A 25,445-nucleotide genomic window follows, 5' to 3' on the forward strand; every position below is an offset into this window, starting at 1 on the left:
CTGGATATATGGATCTGGAAATCTTCTGTATAGATATAATCAAACCTCCAAGAGTTAATAAAATCACCAAGGGATATGTATTGAGAGATAAGAGAAAAGCTTCCATGGAAAACACCCAGAATTAGTGTGCACACATCCTAGTGTTTGGACTCAGATATGGATCTGGGAAAAGACACTGAGGAAGAAATTTCAGGCAGGTCGGAGAAGGACTAGGAGAGAGTGACATTGCTGAAAGCTAGAGAGAGGGTGATTGACAGAGCGAATGGCCGCAGAAAGGCCAAGAAGGAGAAAGATGGAGAAAAGACCATTAGTTTTGGCAACTAAGATTCTTGAAGTTTTAAAGGATTATTATTATAAGCTTCTTGAGAATAGGAACTATTTCTTGTATTGTCTTTGTCCCCAACACCTAGCACAGACCCTGGCACGTTTGGTGCTTAGTCGTTCAATAGTGTCTAACTCTTCATGACCCTGTGTACCACACTGTCCATAGGACTTTCCTGGCAAAGATACTGGAGTGGTTTGCCATTTCCTTCTCTAGTGGATTAAGGCAAACATGTTAGGTGACTTGCCCAGGGTCACACAGCTGGTAAGCCTCAAAGGAAGGATTTGAACTCAGGTCCTCCTGACTCCAGGCCAGCCATTCTATCCACTGAGTCATCTAGCTGCCTCCTGTATATGTGGCACATAGTAGGTGCTTAATAAATGTTTCTTAATTGGTTGATCTGTGTAACTAGCATTTGGTGGGGAGACAAATCTTCAGAGGAATAGAGACCAAGAGAGCAGTTTGAACCTAAATTCATTTCTCCTAGACTGGCAACATTTAGCAAAGCAGAGAGATATAACTCTAGCCTGGTATCCTCTCTCTGCTGTGGCAATGTTGTTCCTCTGCATGTTGACTACTTCCTAAAGTCTCTCTCCCAACAGAGAGTGTGGAACCACAAATTCCACCCCTGTGCAGGCAAAGAGCATCAAGTAATCCTTCTCTTCACCAACCAAGAGTCTTATGCAAATGTTCAGGCTTGGACCCCAAGTTACATTCTTGTCACCAACGTCACCACCACCACCACCACCACCATCATCATCATCACCATCCTCCATTGTTTCACCTATGGTTATGTTCAGAGAACTAATTTATGATGTTGGATGCATGGGATATGACTCCATACTGTTTAAGCTTTCCAGAGCAATTTTAATGGTAAAGAAAGGAGAAACTCAAGGAAGAAAAAAAAAGCTGTTTTACTGTCTTAGTCATCATTACTAAGATTTAATATACCTAGATTCATCAGGGAGATATTGTTGATCTAATCTCTATAGGAGCTTGCTGGCAGGCAACTACAAATCTGTCCCCAACAGTGAGATGTGTCTTGATTTATTTAATAGGGTAGGGACTAAGGGGGCTTCTATATTCACAGATATCTGATAGACAAGTTAACAGCATGAAAGAGTACCTCAGTACGATTATGCATGTATATATTTATAATATTAGGCACCACATACGCATACACATCTTTTTGTAGTTTGAAAGGATTTTATAATCCATCTAGAGGAGAAGATCTGTGTGAAAAGTAATATCACTGCCATCATCATGCCTTTCAAGCTATTTTGAATGTCACCAGGAGTTTAAGACAACATGTTGTTATTCAAGGGATACAGGCAAGTAAAATAATTAAACACATTTTTTCTTTAAAAAATATAGCCCTGCTGTGAGTCACTGCCTCTCCAAGAAGGTGACAGTGATATGAATGTGAACAAATGTGATGTCTCCTAGGATGCCTAGGATAATTTAGTTGAGATAAAATTCATCACAGGCTAAGCAAGAGAAACCTCAGTTGCTCTCAGTGGGTGAAATAAATCTTCAGACATATTAGGATCCTGCTTAAAGACTTTGTGTTTGGCCTGAGAAAAAGATATCTGACAGCTGACGGAGGTTTTTCTGACTTATAGTGGGAGGGGGGCAATGTTGTGCAAACGGATGATAAAACTCCACTTGGTGATTAGATTGCTCACTTCCAAGACAGCTTAAGGTAGAAATTAAATATATTTTCTTTATTCTCCTAAGCAGTGTATCATAGTAGATGAATTGCTAGACGTGGTGAGGAAGACCTGGGTTCAAATCCTACTTGGAACACTTATTGGCTACATGACCAAAGGCAAGTCCTAGACCCTCTAAACTTCAGGCAACTCTCCAAGGCCATAATTTAATGATGAGTTACAATCTGTGTCAGTACAGGAAGTTCACATCCCTACCCTTAGGAAATCACTGGATCTTGATGTATTTTTTAATATATCATTAGCCACATAATTCACGAAAGCTGGTACTAAGTACAGCGTGTGGTACAAGAACTCAAGCCCGGATTGATGTGGTCCAGGGCAATGTGGCCTAATGGAAAGAATCAGATTTTGTTTGGAGTACCAAGTGTGCCACTTGCTAGATGTGTAGGGAAATACTGGGGGGAGGAGGAGCGGGGAAGGCAGGACTCAGACAGATTACATGAAGTTTGGAAAGATGGTAGTTATCCAATGTTGGAATTTGGCCATAAAATTCATCTTGACCTATCTGCCCAACCCACTTCCTACTCTCCTCTCCCAGGGACCATGCAAAGGCTTCAGACCTAAGTTGTCGTTGTACTTTGCCACCAATGCAAGGTAGAGAAGTAGATGAATCCCAATTAAAGACTGCCACCTGCAGATAGAGAGGCAGAATCGGCACACAATAAAGTGGCTGTGAAAAACAGACCATAACAACATCCTTCAGTAAGTTTAGTGAAGGACTACTATGGCCACTTCCTGTGACAAACAACTGTGTAGGGTGGGCTATCAACTCTCAAAAGCATTTAAATTCCCATTTGCAACTGTGCTCAAATGGGATTCTAGCCTATGACTCAACTACCCAGGCCTGAGTCAGGCATGAGTCATTGTCTCACCACTAGGCCCAATGTTTTCACCCAAACTAACCTGAGTTGTGAGGAAGCACTGTCAGAGGAGAAAGAGATGCCTCAGGCTGAGACAGGCTGAGGGCTCAGTATTTCTTCGGTTAAAACCTAATACATGTAGAGAAACACGGATTTCTCTAATCCATTGCTTTTTTACCTTGAGAAGACAGTTTGCTAGTTATAATATTTAATATGTTAAAAAAAACCTGTTGCCTAGGACACATTAAGAGTTCAGCAGGATATTGCATACCCGAACACAATTATCTCTTTGGTGGACAATAGTTTTTTCCACAATGTGATGGAGAGCTCTGCTCTAGTTAAATCTGACACCACAATTAAAAAAAATAAGCCTTACATGACTAATGTGAAAATGTTTTTAATAAGAATGTCTGTGTAGAGCACATATTGAATTGCAAGCCATCTTAGGGAGAGAGGGGGAGAAAATTGAAAACTTATAGAAATGAATGTTGAAAACTGAAAATAAATTAAATATTTTAAATAAACTTTTGAACTGATATAGCAGAGAAGTAATTTAGTTTTCTATTAGGTTCTCTGTTACTTAGCTATTTTTTTGTGCTCTAGCCTCATTGGTCTGGCCCAAAGTACTGTGGGAGAGTGAAAAGATCCCTGGGCTTAGACTGAGACTTGGTTCCAAAATTCTGCTCTGCTACTTTATAGTCAATTGACCAACAAGCAACTATTAAACACAAAACAGGAGCAAATCCATCACCACCCTCAAGGAACTTACAATCCACATGAGGTTTGGCATGTACCTATATACAAAATAGATACAAGATAATTGGAGGAGGGGAGAAGAAAAAGACTTCACTTGAATCAGGGATTCTTAACTTTTTTGTTGTCATGGACCCCTTTGGCAGTCTGGTGGAGTCTGGGAACCTCTTTTTAGAATAACATTGATAAGTCATTGAATGAAATGTTTGATTTCAGTTAGAAGTTAGGGAAAATAAAAATGATATAATTTTTGCCATCCAAGTTCGTGGACTCCCTGTGGACCTCTTGAGAGTCTCTACATTCCAGGTTAATAACCTATGATGTAGAAAGAGGTACTTGAATTTAAACTAACCTATGGGTGAAACTAGAGTTTCTAAGAAATGGGTGTGAGGACAAGCAGTCTGTTGGACAGAATGATCAACAAGGGCTTTTCCAGCTCAAACATGCTTTCCTTCTTAGTTGTTTCATTTTTTTCAATTTTGTCATCTAGAGACCAGGAATGATCATTCTCATACTACATACTACATACTACACACCCCAAGGTTTCAATTTGGCAGAGTTAGTGAGAGGAATGAACAGGGACTCAGGAATATCTAAATCCTACTTAAGACACATATGAGCCACATCCTCCTGGGCTAATCAGTTAATTTCTCTGCATCTTAGTTTCTCCACCTAGAAAAATGGCAATAAATAAATAGCAGGAAACCTCTCCCCAAAGAGCTGATGAAATGTCAAATAAGATCATATATATCAGGTCCTTTGCACTTCAAAGTGCCACATAAATGTTAGTCTCATTTTCTGTGCTTTGTATAAACCTCCATGTGCCCTTGTTGTTTTCAGTATTAGAATATAAGTTTCTTGCAAGGAGTTATTATGTTTATATTTCGAGTCCAGTGCCTGACTTACAATAGGTATTTCATCAACATTTTTCTTTAATCTTCTCAGCTTTTATTTGATATTATATATCAAATAAATATAAATATTATATATATATATATATATATTTGATTTTATGTGATTCAGAAATGCCCCAGGGACAAATTGCTATCCTGATTTTTTAGAAATATTTAATAGTGGAAGCAGAGGGAGAGCAGAGAGAGAGAGAGAGGAAGGAATTGGAATAAGAGAGGAACTCACTTGAATTCTCCAAAATTTGTCTCCAAAAAACTATAAAACAGTGCCTCAAAATGAATTCTGGCACAGCAAAACCAACAAAAACATGGGGTGAAACAGTTTTCTAACCCAAGACAACCTAGAAGGTCAGCAGGAAAGGCCTGTCTAACTCAGTTTAAAAGGGAGCCCAGTCCAGTGTAGGCAGCATCAGGGCAAGCCAGGAGTAGGCCACACCCCAGCAAGTCAGCAGGAGGCCCCAAGCCCCAGCACAAGCCATAGATAAGGCCCTTGTGCCCCCAGCACAAGAAGCTTGGGACAGTGCCCCCTTAACCGCGACAGCAGAGCTCAACTTCAAAAGTTATTAAATAGGCAAGAAAAATGAGCAAAGAACAAAAGAAAACAAAACCTGACCATAGAAAGTTACTATGGTAACAGGGAAGACAAAAACACAAACTCAGAACAGGACAGCAATGTCAAAACACCTACATGAAAAGCCTCAAATAAAAATGTGAAATGGTCTCAGGCCCAAAAAAAGAACTTCTGGAAGAGCTCAAAAAGGATTTTTAAAATGAAATAAGGGAGGTAAAAGGAAAATTGGGAAAAGAAATGAGAGTAATGTAAGAGAACTATGCAGAGTCAGCAGCTTGGTAAAGGAAGAACAAAAAATGGAAAAAGATGTACAAAAATCCACTAAAGAAAACAACTCCTGGCAATGTAGAATTGGCCAAATGGAAAAGGAAGTACAACAGCTAATTAGAGAAAATAATTCCTTTAATATTTAATTCTTGTTGGACTATTTTGCAGGCAGATAGAATGAAGACTTTTTTGTATAGCATTGGTATAAGTCCATCATCTGCTGGCCTACTGAATGCATCATTGAAACAACTCCAGTGGCAGACAGGCAGATAGTGCTGATGAATACTTTCATCCTCTTTACAGCTATGTATAGCTTCTTTCCTGAAGTCTCTGCTTAGAAGGTTTTTCATTCACTATAGGTTGGAGGTTGTAAATATATGTTAGTGACATATTTGGTATGGTGGCATCTCTTAAATGCATTGTTCTTTAATTTTTATGGGTCAGTATTACATTTGGGCAGATATGGGAAGGAATTTGGTTTGAGATGAGGCTCCAAGATCAGTACACTTTATTTGTTGAATTTTCTAGGCTTGCGGTTTGTTTTTGTAGGTTGGAGGTTTCTCATCGATCAGTTTATGATGGCTAGCAAGCTTCTGCTATGCAATTCTTACCCCTTAATTGTCTCTTCCTAGATATGAAATAAGTCCTAATTTTTTGTAGCCTGAAGTGCTATATTATAATTCTGATCATTTCCTTTTAAAATCTGCATCAAGGAACATCTGTTCTCCTTAACCTTTCTGTAAATTTGGGTGGCAATGTCCTCTTTTATTGCTATTATTCTTATATATAAGATTCTATTTTCTAGAAAGAAGTGTTAACTACATTTGGGAGAGACAATAGACATGAACCATACCTAAAGTTGTTTTAGAAACTTTCCCACAATTATTCCAGAGTAGAGGCAAAAAGTATTAGAGAAACACTATCATGCCCTCTCCTCTTCTTCCTCCAGTGGTACGGTGGAACTGGTAAAAATATGCAGGAGCCAGCTCTTACCAGCTTTCAAGAGCCAATTATTAAATTCTCAGTGTGAATATTTACACTTCAGAAACTGGCAAACACTAAAAATCAGGCTTGATTTATTGTTCTGTTGTCTAGACTTAGGAAAGTGATGGAGAAAATGTGAATAATTAAGATTAAACTTAAAAGTGTGTCATCTTTATTTTTTGTGAGAACCTGCATACTCCAGCTCCATTTGGTGGTAAGTCCCCCTTCCAGATAAAGACAGTTTGTGTGATCATGTGGTAAAATTGAAAAAGTTCTCTCTCCCAACTTCTGCCTTGATCAAGCAAGTAATTTAGCTCCAGAAAAATTCACCAATCCTAGATGGTGTCCTGACTTCTACTATATTAGGGAAGTAGTTGAGATTTGCTCAAAAATTAAACAATCACATATAAGAACCCTTCTCCCTCTTCCCCCATCGTGTAACCTTGGGTGGGCTAGCACTAAGTTTGGGGTTTACATAGACAAGATTATATCTTGCAGAAGGCTCCAAAGGAACATTTGATTTTTTCTCATTTTGTGCTCACCCAGAGTTTCCTCTAGATCTTTCCAAATATAATTAGAATAAAACTTATGGTTGTTTCCAGAGATGCAGGTAAAAGGGTTCTCACTTCCCATTCAGGTTCTCAAAGTAATAAGGTATTTCTAGTATATGAAAGTCTTATTTCAACACAGAGACGTAATGCACAAGACACAGAGAAAATTCACTGTAGTCCTTAAACAGTAAATACATTCTCCTTCCTTAAGGAAGAGTCTGACTTTTCCCCCAGGTTTGGGATAGCTGTCCCCTCTAGCCTCAGCCCTAGTAGTAGATTAACAACAGTCTCTGAAGCTCCAGTTCCTCTTCTTTTGAATACCTAAATCCTTCATCCTTTGTTATGTCCCAGTGCACCCCTGATTAGCAATACACAGGGAGTCCAAATTAAATTCTGTAAGTGCAACTGGCTGCAGTATCAGGAGGAGAGATATGTGTTTTGCTAAGGCATGCTGCCCCTGAACTGGAGAGGGACTGCTAGGGCCATTGCTTTGAAGCTAGGGAGAGATGTGATTTTAGAACTGGGGTCCAGGCACAGACACCCAAGCAGAGACTAAGGAGAAATGTAATGTTAGAATTAGGGTCCAAGCACAAGCACCCCATGACTTAGGGTAGACATCCCCCTAACTCACTGAGGGGTTTGAGGCCTGTTAGTTACCCTTAACCTGGTTTAGTCTGCCTACCAAGATGGTTTTACCAGGGTGTGGCCATTTCACAAGATACAGCTTCTCAGAACCACAGGTGAGAGAGCAGCCTTGCAAAGGGCTTGGCCTCATGCCAGAGGTTCTAGTCCTCCCTGAACATCCGGTACACCCCATACAGCCTTGACAATATCAAAATCCTTGAGAATTTCATAGATTCAAACATTTCTAGGGATAGAAGGCAGGATACATAGGAACATTCCTTTCCAGGCTGCGCTCAGGACTTTTACTACCAGGCCCTAGAAACTTCATCATCCTGGAAACTCATTCCAGTCCTGAAATTCACAGCTTGGAAGCACCTTTTATCCCTGGAGCCTTTCACCCTGGTTGGGTGGTTTCTCCCAGAACCCCCACCTCCAACCACTTTTCAGCTCCCTTTTCTGGATTGTATCCTCCCACCATTAGAATGTAAGTTCCTAGAGGACAGGGATTGTCTTTCTTTCAGCTCCTATTTATATTACCAATGCTTAGCCCAGTGTCCAGCATAAAGTAAGTGCTTAAATACATGCTTGTTTACTGACTGATATAGACAGTGCTAGCTTTTTGGAGAGAGCAGCTAGGTGGCACAGTGGATAAAGTGCTGTGACTGGAGTCATAAATGTGACCTATGTACACATGGTAACCCCACCATCAGCTTTCGAGTCTCCAAAATGCTGATGGGGAAGCCAATCTGGGCAAATCTGGTACTCCATAAGCTTCCGGATGACTTATTTTTTAAAAATTCCTCAAATTCCTTATTGCCTTTATCAGTCCACCTATCCAGTGGGTTCTTAACCTGGTTTCTGTGAAAAAATGTGTTTTTTTTAAATGTTTATACCACAGTGCAACAGGTGCAACTTGCCCCAGCAACCACAGCATAGCAGGCAAGCCACCAGCCCCAGAGGCCCCTGCATAGCAAGCCAAATGACCAAGCCTTGGGCACCAGCATAAGAAGCTTGGGACAGTGCCTCCGGAACACAGCTAAATTGTAAATGTCAGAAAATAGCCTGGAAAATGAGCAGCAGCACCACCCCGTGCAAAAAGCCCTGATCATAGAAAGCTACTATGGGCTCAGAGAAGATCAAAACACAAACTCAAAAGAGGACAACAATGTCCAAATGGCTACATGCGAAGTCTCAAAGGTGAATATGAATTGTTCTCAGGCCTAAAAAGTCATCTCAGAAGAGCTCAAAAAAGTTTTTAAAGATCAAATAAGAGAGGTAGAAGGAAATTTGGGAAAGAAAAGAGAGTGATGCAAGAGAATTATGAAAAAAAAAGAGTTAACAGCTTGGTAAAGCTGTTCCACAAAAAAATGGAAAAAGACGTAAAAAAAAATCACTGAAGAAAACAACTCCTCAAAACGTAGAATTGGTCAGATGGAAAAGGAAGTAGACAAGCTATCTGAAGAAAATTATTCTTTAAAAATTAGAATTGGGCAAGTGGAAGATAATGACTCTATGAGATATCAACAATCAATCAAAAAACCAAAAGAATGAAAAAATGGAAGAAAATGTAAAATATCTCATTGGAAAAACATCTGACCCAAGAAATAGATCCAGGAGAGATAATCTAAGAATTATTAAACTACTCAAAAGGCATGATTCAAAAAGCCTGGGCAGAATTTTTGAAGAAATTATTTATGAAAACTACACTGATATCATAGAACCAGGGGGTAAAAAAGTAGCTGAAATAATATACTAATCACCCACTGAAAGACGTTCCAAAATTGAAGCTCCTGAGAATATTATAGTCCAATTCCAGAACTTTCAAGTCAAAGAGAAAATACTTCAAGCAGCCAGAAAGGAACAATTCAAATATTAAGGAATCATAGTCAGGATTACATAGGATTTAGCACCTTCTACATTAAAGGATTCTGGGTGGCGGGCTTGGAATATGATATTTCAGATGAAGCAGCTTCAATTACAACCAAGAATCAACTACCCAGCAAAACTGAGCATAATCTTCCAGGGGGAAAATGAACATTCAATGAAATAGGAGATTTTCAAATATTCCTGGTGCAAAGAGCAGAGCTAAACAGAAAATTTAATTTTTAAATACAAGACTTGAGAGAAGCATAAAAGTGTAAATAAAACAAGAAAGAAAAAATTAGTCAATAAGGTTAAACTGTTTACATCCATACATGGGAAGATGATACTTGTAATTCTTAAGAACTATATCTCTTTTAGGGCAGTTTAGAAGGAATATACATAGACAGAGGGTGTTAGTATAAGATGACTTGATAAGATGATATAAAAAATTAAGGGGTGAGAAAGATGATTGCACTAAGAGAAGAGGAAGGGAAAGGCAGAATGGGGTAAATTATATCGCATGCAGATGCACAAAAGATCTATTACAGTAGAGGGAAATAAGGGTGGGAGGTGAACATTTTTTGAACATTACTCTCATCAGATTTGGCTCAAAGAGAGAATAACATACACACTCAGTTGAGCATAGAAATCTATCTTATCCTGTAGAGAAGTAGGAGAGGAGGTGGACAAAATAAGGGATATTGGGCAGATAGGGAGAGTAGATTGAGGGAAGAGGTGTTCAGATACAAAAAACTGGTAAGGAATGAAAGAGTGAAAAGAGAGAGAGAAAAGTTTAAATGGGAAAATAGGATGGAGGGAAATACACAATAAATAATCATAACTGTGAATGTGATTAGAATGCTCTCCCATAAAACAGAAGCAGATAGTAGAGTGAATTAAAAAAAACAGAACCCTACAATTTGTTATTTATAAGAAACACATTTGAAACAGAGATATACACAGAGCAAAGGTAAAAAGCTGGAGTAGAATTCATTATGCTTCAGATGAAGTAAAAAAAAAAGCAGGAGTAACAATGAGGAAACAAAACTATCACTCTTTGCAGAGGATATGACAGTATACTTAAAGAATCCTAGAGAATCAATTAAAATACTACTTGAAATGATGAACAACTTTAGCAAAGTTGCAGGATATAAAATAAACCCACATAAATCATAGCATTTCTATATATTACCAACAAAGTCTAGCAACAAGAGATAGAAAGAGAAATCCCATTTAAAATAACTGTAGACAATATAAAATACTTAGGAGGCCACCTGCCATGACAAACCCAGGAATTATATGAACATAATTATAAAACACTTTTCAAATGAATAAAGTCATATCTAAACAAATAAAAAACTATCAATTGCTCACAAATAGGCCAAGCCAATATAACAAAAATGATGATGCTACCTAAATTGATTTACTTATTCAGTGCCATACCAATCAAATTACCAAAAATTATTTTACAGAGCTACGAAAAAAAATAGCAAAATTCATCTGGAAGAACAAAAAGTCAAGTATCTCAAGAGAATTAATGGGAAAAAATGCAAAGGAAGGTAGGCCTAGCAGTACCAGATCTCATATTAGACTATAAAGCATCAATCATCAAAATTATCTGGTACTGGCTAAGAAATAGAGTGGTGGATCAATGGAATAGGGTAGATACACAAGATATAGTACTAAATTACCATAGTAATCTGGTGTTTGATAAACCCAAAGCCCCCAGCTTCTGGGTTAAGAGCCCACTATCTGGGGGGGCGGAGCCAAGATGGCAGCCCAGAAAGCAGGGACTTGCATGAGCTCCCCACCAAGTCCCTCCAAAAACCTATAAAAATGGCTCTGAACAAATTTTAGAACTGCAGAACCCACAAAATAGCAGAGGGAGGCAGGGCTTCAGTCCAGGACAACCTGGATGGTTGCTGGGTGAGGTCTATCATGCACAGAGCTGGGAGTGGAGGGGAGTGGAGGGGAGCAGAGCTCAGCATGCGTGGCAGCAGGACCAACCAGACCAGGAACCAGGCAGAACAAGCCCTAGTGCCCTGAATCAGTGAGCTGTGGCAGTTACCAGACTTCTCAACCCACAAACATCCAAGACAACAGAGAAGGTTAGTGGGAAAAGCTGCAGGGACAGAGTGGAAGGAGTTCAGAGTTCAGCCACTGCCCCGGGGTGGCAGAGGTGGTGCAGCTACAGAACTAGAGCTGCAGTTGCTTCCGGCCCCAGGCCCACCTAGTGGGAGGAATTAAGTGGCAGATCAGAGCTGGAGTGCAGAGCCTGCTTAAGATTTCTGTCAGGTCTGGGTTGGAGGTCCTTGGAGAAGGAGGAGTGCTGGTGTGGCAGAGCTGGCTGTATAGAAATAGCTCTGAAAACAACAGCGCATCCCCTCAAGCTTGGAACAAAGTACTCTTTACTCTACAAGCAGTCATACCCTGACGAAAAACTCAAGGGTCAAGTAAGTTGCCTGGGAACATGGCCAGGCAGTGAAAATACACTCATATTCAGTCTCAGACTTTGGAATCTTTCTTTGGTGACAAAGAAGACCAAAACATACAGCCAAAAGGAGTCAACAAAGTCAAAGAGCCTACATCAAAAGCCTCCAAGACAACCATGAACTGGTCTCAGGCCATGGAAGAGCTCAAAAAGGATTTGGAAAAGCAAGTTAGGGAAGCAGAGGAAAAATTGGGAAGAGAAGTAAGAGTCATGTGAAAAAGCATGAAAAACAAGTCAATGACTTGCTAAAGGAGACCCGAAAAAATACTGAAAAAAATATTGAAGAACAACACCTTAAAAAATAGACTAACTCAAATGGCAAAAGAGCTCCAAAAAGCCAATGAGGAGAAGAATGCCTTGAAAGGCAGAATTAGCCAAATGGAAAAGACCACTGAAGAAAATACTACCTTAAAAATTAGACTGGAGCAAGTGGAAGCTAGTGACTTTATGAGAAATCAAGATATTATAAAACAGAACCAGCGGAATGAAAAAGTGGAAGACAATGTGAAATATCTCATTGGAAAAACCACTGACCTGGAAAATAGATCCAGGAGAGAGAATTTAAAAATTATTGGACTACCTGAAAGCCATGATCAAAAAAAGAGCTTAGATATCATCTTTCAAGAAATTATCAAGGAGAACTGCCTTGATATTCTAGAGCCAGAGAGTAAAATAGAAATTGAAAGAATCCATCGATCGCCTCTATCTACAGGCATATGGAAAAATGCTCTGGATCGCTGCTGATTAGAGAAATGCAAATCAAAACAACTCTTAGATACCACATCTCTCCTGTCAGATTGGCTAAAATAACAAATCAGGAGAATGATAAATGCTGGAAAGGATGTGGGGAAATTGGAACATTGTTGCATTGCTGGTGGAGTTGTGAGCTGATCCAGCCATTTTGGAGGGCAGTTTGGAACTATGCCCAAAGGGCTATACAAATGTTCATACCCTTTGACCCAGCAATACCACTTCTAGGGTTGTATCCCAAAGAAATCACGCAAGAGGGAAAAGGACCCATATGTACAAGAATATTTATAGCAGCTCTCTTTGTGGTAGCCAAGAATTGGAAATCAAAGGGATGCCCATCAATTGGGGAATAGCTGAACAAGCTGTGGTATATGAAGGTGATGGAATACTATTGTGCCATAAGAAATGGGCATGATGCAGACTTCATAACAACCTGGAAAAACCTACACGACATAATGCTGAGTGAGCGGAGCAGAGCCAGGAGAACGTTGTGCACAGCCACAGATACATGGATTCCGTGAGGACCAACCCTGACATACTGTGCTTTTCTCAGCAACCTAAGGGGCAAGGACAACTCCAGGGGACTCACGATGGAGAATGCTATCTTCATTCAGAGAAAGAACTGCGAAGTTTGAATACAGACTGAGGCACACTACATGCTCGCCTTTTCTGCTTCTCTTTTGTTTTTGTTTTTGGGTTTTTTTTTTTGGTTCTGTTTCTTCTTTCTCATGATTCATTCCATTGGTCAAAATTCTTCTCCACGACTTGACTAGTGCATAAATTAATTCAAGGCGAAGTTATATATGACAGTTATATGAGACTTCATGCCGTCTTGGGGAGGGAGCGGGGAGGGAAGGGAGAAAAACTGGAACTCAAAACTATGTAGAACCGTGTGTGGTAAACTAAAAATAAATAAAGAAATTTATAAAAAAAAAAGCCTAGATATCATCTTTCAAGAAATTATCAAGGACAACTGCCCCGATATTCTAGAGTCAGAGGGTAAAATAGAAATTGAAAGAATCCACAGATCACCTCCTCAAAAAGATCCCAAAAAAGAAAACTCCTAGGAATATTGTTGCCAAATTCCAGAGCTCCCAGATCAAGGAGAAAATACTGCAAGCAGCCAGAAAGAAACAATTTGAGTATTGTGGAAACACAATCAGAATAATACAGGATCTAGCAGCTTCTACCTTAAGGAATCGAAGGGCTTGGAATAAGATATTCTGGATGTCAATGGAGCTAGGATTAAAACCAAGAATCACCTACCCAGCAAAGCTGGGTTTCATGCTCCAAGGCAAAATATGGATTTTCAATAAAATAGAGGGCTTTCAAGCTTTCTCAGTGAAAAAAAAAACCAGAGTGAAACAGAAAATCTGACTTTCAAACACAAAAATCAAGAGAAGCATGAAAAGGTAAACAAGAAAGAGAAATCATAAGGGACTTACTAAAGTTGAACTGTTTTGTTTACATTCCTACTTGGAAAGATGATGTGTATGATTCATGAGATCTCAGTATTAGGGTAGCTGAAGGGAATATGCATGTATATATGTGTGTGTATATATATATATATATATATATATATATATATATATGTATATGTATATACATATGTGTGTCTGTGTGTTTGTATGGGTATGTATGTATATGTATGTGTGTATGTATGTGTATGTATGTATGTGTGTATGTATATATATGTATATGTATGTGTGTATGTACATGTATGTAGACAGAGGGCAGAGGGTGAGTTGAATATGAAGGGATGATGTCTAAAAAAATAAAATCAAATTAAGGAATGAGAGAGGAATATACTGAGAGAGGGAGAAAGGGAGAGATGGAATGGGGTAAATTATTTCTCATAAAAGTGGCAAGAAAAAGCAGTTCTGTAGGAAGGGAAGAGGGGGCAGGTGAGGGGGAATGAGTGAATCTTGCTGTCATCAGATTTGACCTGAGGAGGGAATACCATACACACTCAATTGGGTATCATACCCCACAGGAAAGAAGGAGGAAGGAGATAAAAAGGGGGGATGATAGAAGAGAAGGCAGATGGGGGAGGAGGTAATCAAAAACAAACTCTTTGGAAAAGGGACAGGGTCAAGGGAGAAAATTCAGTAAAGGGGGATAGGTTAGGAAGGAGCAATATATAGTTAGTCTTTCACAACATGAGCATTGTGTAAGGGTTTTACATAATGGTACATATGTGGCCTATGCTGAATTGCTTGCCTTCTTAGGGAGGGTGGGTGGGGAGGGAAGAAGGGAGAGTATTTGGAACTCAAAGTTTTAAAAACAGATGTTCAAAAACAAACAAAAAAAAGTTTTTGCATGCAACTAGGAAGCAGGTTATGCAGGCAATGGGGTGTAGAAATTTGTCTTGCTCTACAAGAAGGGAAGAGAAAAGGGGATTTGAGGGGAGTGGGGTGACACAAGGGAGGGCTGACTGGGGAACGGGGCAACCAGAATGTATGCCATCTTGGAGTGGGCGGGAGGGTAGAAATGGGGAGAAAATTCGTAATTCAAACTCTTGTGAAAATCAATGCTGAAAACTAAATATATTAAATAAATTTTAAAAAAGGGAAAAAAGAGCCCACTATCTGGGAAAAAACTGCTGGGAAAACTGGAAAACAGAATGTCAGAAACTGTGTATAGACCAGCTTCTTACGCTGTATACCAAGATAAGGTCACAATGATGATTTAGACATTTATGGTGATACCATGAGCAAATTAAGAGAGCAAGGAATAGTTTACCTGTGAGCTCCATGGAGAAGAGAAGAATTTGTGACCAAACAGGATACAGAGAGCATTATGAGACAGAAAATGGATAATTTTGATTATAGTAAATTAAAAAGCTTTTGTACAAACAAAACCAATGCAACCAAGATCAGAAGTAAAGTAGAAAACTGGGAAGCAATTTTTACAAGTGTCTCTGATAAAGGCCTCATTTCTCAAATATATAATTGATTCAAATTTGTAAGAATACAAGTCATTTCCCAATTGGCAAATGGTCAAAGAATATGAACAGGCAGTTTTTAGATGAAAAAATTAAAGCTCATCTATAGTCAGATGAAAAAATGCTTTAAATCACTATTGACTAGAGAAATGCAAATTAAAACAACTCATAGGTACCACCTCACAAATATCAGATTGGCTCATGTGAAAGAAAAGGAAAATGGCAAATGTTGGAGAGGATGTGAGGAAAATTGGGACACTATGCATTGTTGGTATAGTTGTAAACTGATCCAGTCATTCGGGAAAGCAATTTGGAACTGCACCCAAAAGGCTCTAAAATTGTTCATACCCTTTGACCCAGCAATGCTACTACTAGGTCTATATCCCAAAGAGATCATAAAAAGGGAAAAGAATGTACATTTACAAAAATAATTATAGCAGCTCTTTTTTATGGTGGCAAAGAATTGGAAATTGAGGGGATGCCCATCAACTGAGGAATGGCTTAACAAGTTGTTGCATATAAATGTAATAGAAAACTATTGTGCTAAAAGAAATGACAATTGGAGATTTCAGGAAGACTTACATGAACCAATGCAAAGTGAAGTGAGCAGAACCAGAAGAACATTCTCCACAGTAACAGCAGTATTGTACGATCTTCAACTATGATTGACTCTTCTCAACAATATGATGATCCAAGACAATTCCAAAAGACACATGATGAAAAATACTATCCAAATCCACAGAAAGAACTGATGGTCTGAGTGCAGATCGAAGCATACTATTTTCACTTATTTTTGTGTGTTTTTTTCCTTTTTTCTGTTTTTTCTTTCAAAACATGACTGATACAGGAAAAATAAGTAAAATATTTATAACTATTTCAATAGTTTATTTCCTACATATTTTATTTTATGCATCTTAAAATATTTGAGACAGAGTTCATCATCTTCTCCAGATTGCCAAAGGGACCATAACACAAAAAAGGTTAAAATCCCCTGCTTTAGAGTGACAGGTAAAGGGAAGTTTATTTTAATGTAGTTATCCAAATATGAACCCACTGGCAAAGTTAAAAGTGTTTTGCTATTTAGCACTAATTATGCTGAAATTCAGATTCTATCTAATGACTTCTCCTTAAACTTTCTTTTTCCTTGTGGAGATTACTGTATGCCAACCAGATATGAATAAATGAATGAAAAAGCGTTGAGTAAGTGCTGACTATCTGCAAAACCTAAGGTTACAAGTACTGCAATACCTGCTTTCAGGAAGCTTACATTCTGTTAGGGGAGATGACACATATTAGAGCAGTGTTGTCCAGGGAAGGGAATAATATCTAATAAGTCAAGGGATGGGGAATGGAACCATAGAAAAGTTCATTGACATATCATTTCCAGGAGTAAAACAGATGTCAGAGCAAATGGCCAGGGCAAATAGCTGGGTGGGTTGTAAAACATGCCTGCGGTGGCTGCGCAGCTACATCTACAATGTCATCATAGCTCCCTAAAGACTAATATTTCTCCATAGGAGTTGATACAGGGCCCAGGCTTCAATTTTTCTAGTGAATTACACAAAGGGGAGACATCTAGTTCTGCTTGATCCTAAAACCAGTTCCACAAGGACCCATCTAAAAATCAGCTTACAGGCTCCTTTTTCAGATACTCTTCCTCCCCTTACACCCTAATATGCACTGTCCTACATGTATTTAATAACTAATCCATGCTCCATTTTCATCCAATCCCCATTGCTCTATCTCAATGTGGCCAATGGCCAGGGCTTCTCAAAAATGATTGTTAGCATTAAATGAAAATCTTGATACACTTTAATGGTCCAGAAAATTATATGCTTTCTTCCCATATTTTCAATCTTAACATAATGCTCCAGAGTAACTAGCATAGTACAGAGGATACCAGCGGTTCTCAATAAATATTCACTATATTGATATTATTGTGCTATAAAAAATGACAAGCATGATGGTTTCAGAAAAACCTGGAAACATTTACATGAATTGATGCAATGTAAAATGAGCAGAATGAAAACAATACTGCATACAATGAAGAACTGTGAATGACTTAGCTATGATCCAAAACAATCCAAAGGACTCATGCTGAAACTTGTCATCCATCTGCAGAGAAAGAACTGATATTGTCTGAATACAGATTGAACCATACTATTTTTCACTACCTTCCTTCTTTCCTTCCTACCTTCCTTCTTTTCTTCCTTCCTTCCTTCCTTCCTTCCTTCCTTCCTTCCTTCCTTCCTTCCTTCCTTCCTCCCTCCCTCCCTCCCTCTCTCCTTTCCTTCGTTTTTCTTTCTCTTTTTGTTTGAGTCTTCTTGTATAAAATTACTAATATGCAAATGTTTTGTACAATTTTTAAAATAGTATTTTATTTTTTCCCCAGTTACATGTCAAGGAAATTTTTAGCATTCATTTTTACAAGATTTTGAGTTCCAAATTTTTCACTCTCCCTTCCTCTCCTCCCCTCTTCTGAAAATGGTAGGCAATTTGATATAGTTCATGCATTGCTATCATGTAAAAATATTTCCACATTAGTCACAGTTGTGAAAGAAGAAACAGATCAAAAGAAAAAAAACAGAAGAAAGAATAAAGTAAGTGAAAAAATATACTTCAATCTGCATTAAGAGTCCATCGGTTCCTTATCTGGATATGGATAGCATTTTCCTTCATGAGTCCTTTTTACTTCTCTTGGATCATTGTGTTGCTGAGAGGAGCTGAGCTGATCATCACACAATGTTGCTGGTACTGTGAACAATGCTTTTCTGGTTTTGCTCATTTCACTTTGCACCAGTTCATACAAGTCTTTCCAGGTTTTTCTGAAATATTCTCTTCATCATTTTTTATTGCACAACAGTATGCCATTACATTCACATACCACAGCTTGTTTAGCCACTCCCCAATTGATGAGAATACCCTCAATTTCCAATGTTTTATGACCATGAAAAGGACTGCTAAAAATATTTTTGCATGAATAGGTCCTTTTCCCTTTTTATGATCCCTTTGGGATACAGACCTAGTAGTGGTATTGCTGGATCAAAAGGTTGCCCTTTGCATATAGTTCCAAATTGCTTTTTTTTCCATATTAGCCAATCTGATAGGTGAGAGGGGGTACCTCAGAGTTGTTTTAATTTGCATTTCTCTAATCAAAAGTGATTTAAAGCACTTCTTCATATATATATATACACACACATATACACCCACATATATATATTTATATATATATATATGTGTATATATATATATATATACATATATATATATATATATATATAGTTTTGATTTCTTCATCTCAAAACTGCCTGCCTGTTCATATCCTCTGACCCTTTATCAATTTGGGAATGGCTGTACTCTTATAAATTTGACTCAGTTCTCTATATATTATAGAAATGAGGCCTTTGTCAGAGACACTTGCAGTAAAGATCATTTCCCATCTTTCTGTTTTCCTTTTAATCTTGGTAGCATTGGTTTTGTTCATACAAAAACTTTTTAATTAAGTTTAATCAAAATTATCTATTTCATATTTTGTAATGCTCTCTATATCTTATTTGGTCATGAATTCTTCCCCTCCCCATAGATCTGACAGGTAAACTACTCCCTGCTCTTCTAATTTGCTTATGGCATCAGCCTTTATTTCTAAATCATGACAAAGTTCTGTCATATCTAACTTTTCTAATATTCTATTTACATCCTTAGTTTCTTTGTTGTTTATTTTTAGTTGGATTTATTGAGTTCTGAAAGGAGAGAGTTGAGATAACCCACTAGTATAATCTTTCTGTCTATTTCTTCCTGTAACTCACTTCCCTTTAAGAATTTGGATGCTACTTTCCTGCTCAGAGCTAGCTCTTGGAGCCCACTCTTCTGCCGCTGGAGTTCTTGGAAGGAAGCAGCCAATTCTATTGTCAAAGGATCATGGCTTCTAAAGACATCATTGAAGGTGGCCAGAATGTGCTCACTTGCAGCATTTGTCAGAACCAGCTCACAGACCCTGTGGTTGCTGATTGTGGAGACAGTGTTTGCCAATCTTGTCTCAGCGAAGCTTCCATGCCCCTCTCCTGCCACAGGTGCATGGAAATCTCCCAGCCAACTTTTCATGCCATTTTAAGGAGAAGGGGAAAACTCCCGAAGAAAAGGAAACCTTCTGTCACCCCCCAACTATCTCAACAGAGGCCTGAAGGACCGGGCAAGTGTGACAAACACCAGGAGGATAAGAAGTTGTTCTGTATGAATGATCAAAGCCTACTCTGTGAGTCCTGTTTACAATCCCAGGGACATGAGGCTCACACCATCCAACCCATAGAAGAGGCTGCCAACGTCGATAGGAAAAAGCTACAGGAGAATCCGAAAGTTGTGAATGGAAATTTAAAAGATGTTCAGAAGCTAATGCTTGAGGAGAAGAAGATACCTCGGATGTGAGCCGTTGTGTGGACAGAACAAGTGGAAATGTCAAGAGAAATGTTTGAGGAAAAATTTCAAGAAATAAGTGACTTCCTGAGTGACAAAGAAGAGGAGGTCCACAGTCTTGTGGAACTGGACGAGGAAGAGAATGAAATGTTCGAGCGGCTGAAGGAACTGGGGAGGGGGGGAGGCAAGCAGGAAATCTGCAACAGAGAGAAAAAGAGAATGAGACGCCTCCAGCTGTCCCTGCACAGGAACGACCTGAGGGAAATGGCCACAACATTGAAATAGAAGTCTCAGATACCAGACACAGCCCTTCTGCAGGATGCAGAAGACACACTGAACAAGAGTGAGTCACTGCTACTTCAAAGGCCAAAACCTTTCACACCAAAACTGAGCAGTTCTTATTGCATGGATTTAAGAGAATTTCTGAGGAAATTTCAAGAATCTCGACTGTTGCAATGTCACTATCCATACGAATTACCTGATGATGACAGAAAGAGGACTTTTACATTTGCAGATATTTCCTCAGGTCGGATGTATACTATTTATACCTCTGGAAGTCTCCACTACATGAATGGGAGAGACTTGCCTATTACACAATTAAACATGGATGGCTATCCTGAAGAGAAACAAGACTATCCCATCTCTACCTGTTACTGTTTGCCGATTGAAAGGGAGTACTCACCTAGTGACTTCCCTCCTTCCCCCTCAATGGAATGGCATTAGGTCAGAGGCCTGGGCAAACCAAGTAAAGATATTTCAGGGTGATCCTGGAACTGTATTCCACTTTTTATAATCTTATATGTAATATACAAAAGGGAGGGGGCCTAGTTGGGGAGAGAATTGAAAGCTTAGTGCTACTCTAGCAGGGCAAATGTCAATTTTGTTTTTGTTAATTAAGAAACTAAATACTGGGCAGCTGTGTGGCATAGTCAACACAGCATTGGCTCTGGAGTCAGGAGGACCTCAGACATTTGACATACTTACTAGCTGTGTGACCTTGGGCAAGTCACTTAACCCCAATTGCCCTGCCTTCTCTCAAAAAAAAGAAAAAAGAAACAGTCCTGTGGGATCTTGTATTTGTGTACTCCTTAAGTCAGCTGTTCTCTAACAAATGTTATCTACTATAATATGTATAATATAATCTGTAATAATCTGTATCTGTATGGATAAAATGATAAATGTCTGTAAAAGCTTGCCCGTTTCCCCCTTTACATTTCCATATCCTAGAATATGGGATATTTCCATGGAAAATGGGTGTTGGACATGGAATGAAGGAAAGCCTTGTTGGAATCCCACCCCTCTAGTAGCTGATAACTGGCCATACACTGTTGTGCCACAGGTTTATCTTAGAGTGTCACAATACATATTAATAAATATTTGTTTTTTTCGCATGTACTTCATAAAAAAAAGAATTTGGATGCTATACCACTTGGTGCATATTCTCACTCAAATCAAAGTCAACTAAAAGTCATGTCATCATTTCCCTGATGTCATGGTCCTCTTCGAAAACGAAAGACAAACACAACCTGTGAGCAGAATGAACTGCCTGAAAGGGGACTCAGCTAGTTGGGTAAATCAGCTCATCCTCTCCTTCTCCTTCACATCTCCAAAGGAAGGTAAATTTTGATGGCCAGAAGCTGCCCACTTAACTTGGGTTTTCCTGGCCAGATTTCTTTCTTTCTTTATCCTTCCTTTCTCCCTTTCTTCTCTTCCTTCCTTCCTTCCTTCCTTCCTTCCTTCCTTCCTTCCTTCCTTTCTTTCTTTCTTTCTTTCTTTCTCAAATCCTTAAATGCAGTTCACTCTGAAGCTCATGGATTCTACAACAATAGGTCCCTACCCAAGCTCCACTTAATGGCTGTATTTTGGGCCCTCATGGCTTACAGTGAATGTCAATGGTAACTGTTTCTTTTTGGAACAGCAACCCTGAGGGCCTTCCCCTCCCAGATTGATCTTTTTTTCTAGTTAAAGGGGCCAACCCTTGACTCACTTCTTAAAGGGGCCTGAATGGTTGTTACCTCACTCTAAGTGAGTACATGAAAAGGCCTGAGTCTAAAACGGCCAGGGTCTCCCATTGCATCATGGGTCATCTCCAGTCATCCTGATGGATATCAGTTCACTGGATCCAGATGGTTCTGGAGGAAAAAAGTGAGGCTGGTGACCTTGCATAGCCCTCCCTCACTCAAATCAAAGTCAACTCCAAGTCATATCATCATTTCCCTGATATCATGGTCCTCTTCAAAAAGGAAGGACAAGCACAACCTGTGAGCAAGATAGAGTTTCCTTCCTTATCTCTTTTAATTAGGTCTATTTTTGCTTTTACTTTGACTGAGATCAGGATTATTACCCCTGTTTTGTTTTGTTTTTTGCTTCAGCTGATGTACAATAGATTCTGCTCCAGCCCCTTACCTTTACTCTGCATGTGTCTCTCTGCTTCAGGTATGTTTCTTGTAAACAACATATTGTAAGATTCTGGTTTTTGATCCACTTTACTATCCACTTCCATTTTATAGAGTTCATTCCATTGACGTTACAGTTATGATTATTACCTATGTATTTCCCTCCATCCTATTCTTCCTCCTGTCTGTCTTCTCTCTCTTTTCACCATTTCCCTCCTCACCAGTGTTTTGCTTCTGTCTACCACCTCCCTTGATCTGGCCTCCTTTCTTTCAGTCCCCACCACCCCCTTTATTTGATCTCCTCCCCTCCTATGTTCCTGTCTGGTAAGATAGATTTCTATATTCAACTGATTGTATATATGATTCCCTCTTCGAGCGAACACTGATGAGAGTAAGATTCAAGTGATGCTTGTCACCCACCCTCCCATCTTCCCCTCCACTGTAATAGGTCTTTTGCTCTTCTTCATGTGAAATTATTTACCCCATTCTACGTCTCCCTTCCTTCTGCATCCATTGTACTTCTTTTTCTCACCTCTTAATTTTTATGTCATTTTATGCCAATTTTTTATTTCATTCCCTCAAATATATCTTATACCTGTAGCTTCTCTCTCTCCCTCCCTCTTTCTCATATATACATATATACATATATGTATATAGAATATAGATAGATTTACCTATATATAGATATATAGCTGTAGAGAGAGATCTATAATATGTGTATGTATACAATTTCCTTCTAGCTATACTATTAGTGATACAATTTTTAAAAATTGCAAGCACCATCTTCCGGTGTAGGGATGTAAAAAGTTTAGCTCTGTTGAATACCTTATGTTTCCTTCTCCTTTTTACCAATTTATGCTTCTCTTGGTTCTTGATATTGGAGGTCAGATTTTTGCTTTAATTCTGGTCTTCTCCTTATGAAAGCTTGAAATCCTTCTATTTCATTGAATGACCATTTTTCCCTTGATGTATTATGCTTAATTTTGCTGGGTAAGTGATTCTTGGTTGTAGTCCTAGCTCCTTTACCTTCTGAAATATCATGTTCCATGACCTTTGATCCTTTAATGTGACTTGATAGCTGCCAGGTCCTGTGAATTCCTGATTGTGACTCACCTATATTTGAACTGTTTTTTTCTGGCCATTGCAGTATTTTTCCTTTACCTGAGAGTTCTGAAATTTGGTTATAATGTTCCTTGAAATTTTTCTTTTGAGATCTTTTTCCTGAGGTAGTTGATCAGTGGATTCTTTCAATGGCTATTTTGCCCTCTGGTTCCAGGACATCAGGGTGGTTTTCTTTGACAATTTCTTGAAAGATGCTGTACAGGTCTTCCTTTCAATTATGACTTTCAGGTAGTCCAATGATTGTGTCATTGTCTCTCCTGGATCTATTTCCCAGGCTGGTTGTTTTTCCATTGAGATATTTTAGATTTTCTTACATTTTTTCATTCTTTTGAATTTGTTTGATTGATTCTTGATGTCTCAAAGAGTCATTAGTTTCTACTTGCCCAATTCTAACCTTTAAGACATTTTTTTCCTCAATTAGCTTTTGTGTTTTTTTTTTCCGTCTGGCCATTTTCACTTTTTAGGGAGCTGTTTTTTCCAGCAGATTTTTGTATCACCTTTTCCATTTGGCTAATTCTACTTTTTAAGCAGTTGTTTTCTTTTTCCAAGCTATTGGCACTTTATTTTCAAAATTCTCTTGAACCACTCTCATTTCTTTTCTCATTTTTTCTTCTACCTCTCTTATATGATTTTTAAGCTCCTTTTTTGAGTTCTTCCATGAGTTCTTTCTGGGCCTGACACCACTTCTGGTTTTTTTAGGAATTTACCCATAAATGTTTTGACATCGTTGTCCTCTTCTGAGTTTGTGTCTTGGTCTTTCCTGTCACCATTATAACTTTCTATGTCAGATTCTGCTTTTGTTGTTTTCTGCTTATCTTTGGTTTTATTTTTATTTTTTGTCCTTTTTCCTTTCTTTCGAATTTGAGCTCTGTACCCTGGGTGGAAGGGGCACCATCTCAGGCTTCTTGTGCCAGTGATTGCAAGCCCTGATTGTTTACCTGATACTGCACTTATGTTGCCCTGAGGCCCCAGGAAACCTTCACATCTGGTACTATAATGAGGGGGTCGGGTGGGGGGTAGCTGGCTGGTGCTGCTGGAGGCCAGTAGGGGTCTGACAAGTTATCTGGTGCTGTGCCAGGATCCTAATGGCAATGTCTAAGTATATTCTGAGGCCCAGTGGGGTGTTTCTGCATTTCTCTGGGGCTACACTGAAGCAGTCAGTGGTTCTCAGAGCTGGAGCCTGACAATTTCCCTGGCTATGCTAAGGTACGTGGGGGTCCTGGTGTTACCGTTTCTCTGCTCAACACTGGGCCTCAGGATCTCTCACTTGTTTGCTGAGGTGGGACTTGATGCTAGTTTGCTGGGAAACTTCCTGTCCTGGAATGTACTCCCCTTTTACCCAGGTGAGACAGACCTTTCTTGCCAATCTATCAAGTTTCTTGGGCTAAAAGAATGTTTCACTCCATTTTTTTGCTGGTTCTACTGTTCCAGGATTTGTTTTGGGGTGCTATTTCATTGTTGTTTGAAGGTAAATATGGGAGAGTTACAGTGATTTATTGCTTACTCCCACATCTTGGCTCCCAGAAGTGCAAAAGTGTTTTACGTGATTGCACATGTATAATCTATATCAGATTGCTTACTGTCTCAGGGAGGAAGTAGGGAAAGAAGGGAGGGAGATATAGAATTTGGAACTCAAAACTAAAAACAAAATGTTAAAAAAAGAAAGCTAGTTGAAATAACAACTTTAGCAAAGTTGCAAGATATAAAATAAACCCACATGAATCATCAACGTTTCTATATAGAACCAACAAAGTCTAGCAGGAAGAGATACAAAGAGAAATTCCATTTAAAATAACTGTAGACAATATATAAAAACTTGGGAGTCTACCTGCTAAGACAAACCCAGGAACTATATGAACACAATTACAAAACACTTTTCAAATGTTTTACATGATC

The 25,445-nt window shown here is 38.9% G+C and overlaps 1 pseudogene; it reads left to right on the forward strand.

The window, feature by feature from the left end:
* The first annotated feature begins 19,539 nt into the window (after positions 1-19,539).
* Positions 19,540-20,754, forward strand: LOC118837509 (annotated as a pseudogene).
* Positions 20,755-25,445: the final 4,691 nt, after the last annotated feature.

This window comes from Trichosurus vulpecula, chromosome 2, assembly GCF_011100635.1.
Source record: "Trichosurus vulpecula isolate mTriVul1 chromosome 2, mTriVul1.pri, whole genome shotgun sequence".
Taxonomy (NCBI): Eukaryota; Metazoa; Chordata; class Mammalia; order Diprotodontia; family Phalangeridae; genus Trichosurus; species Trichosurus vulpecula.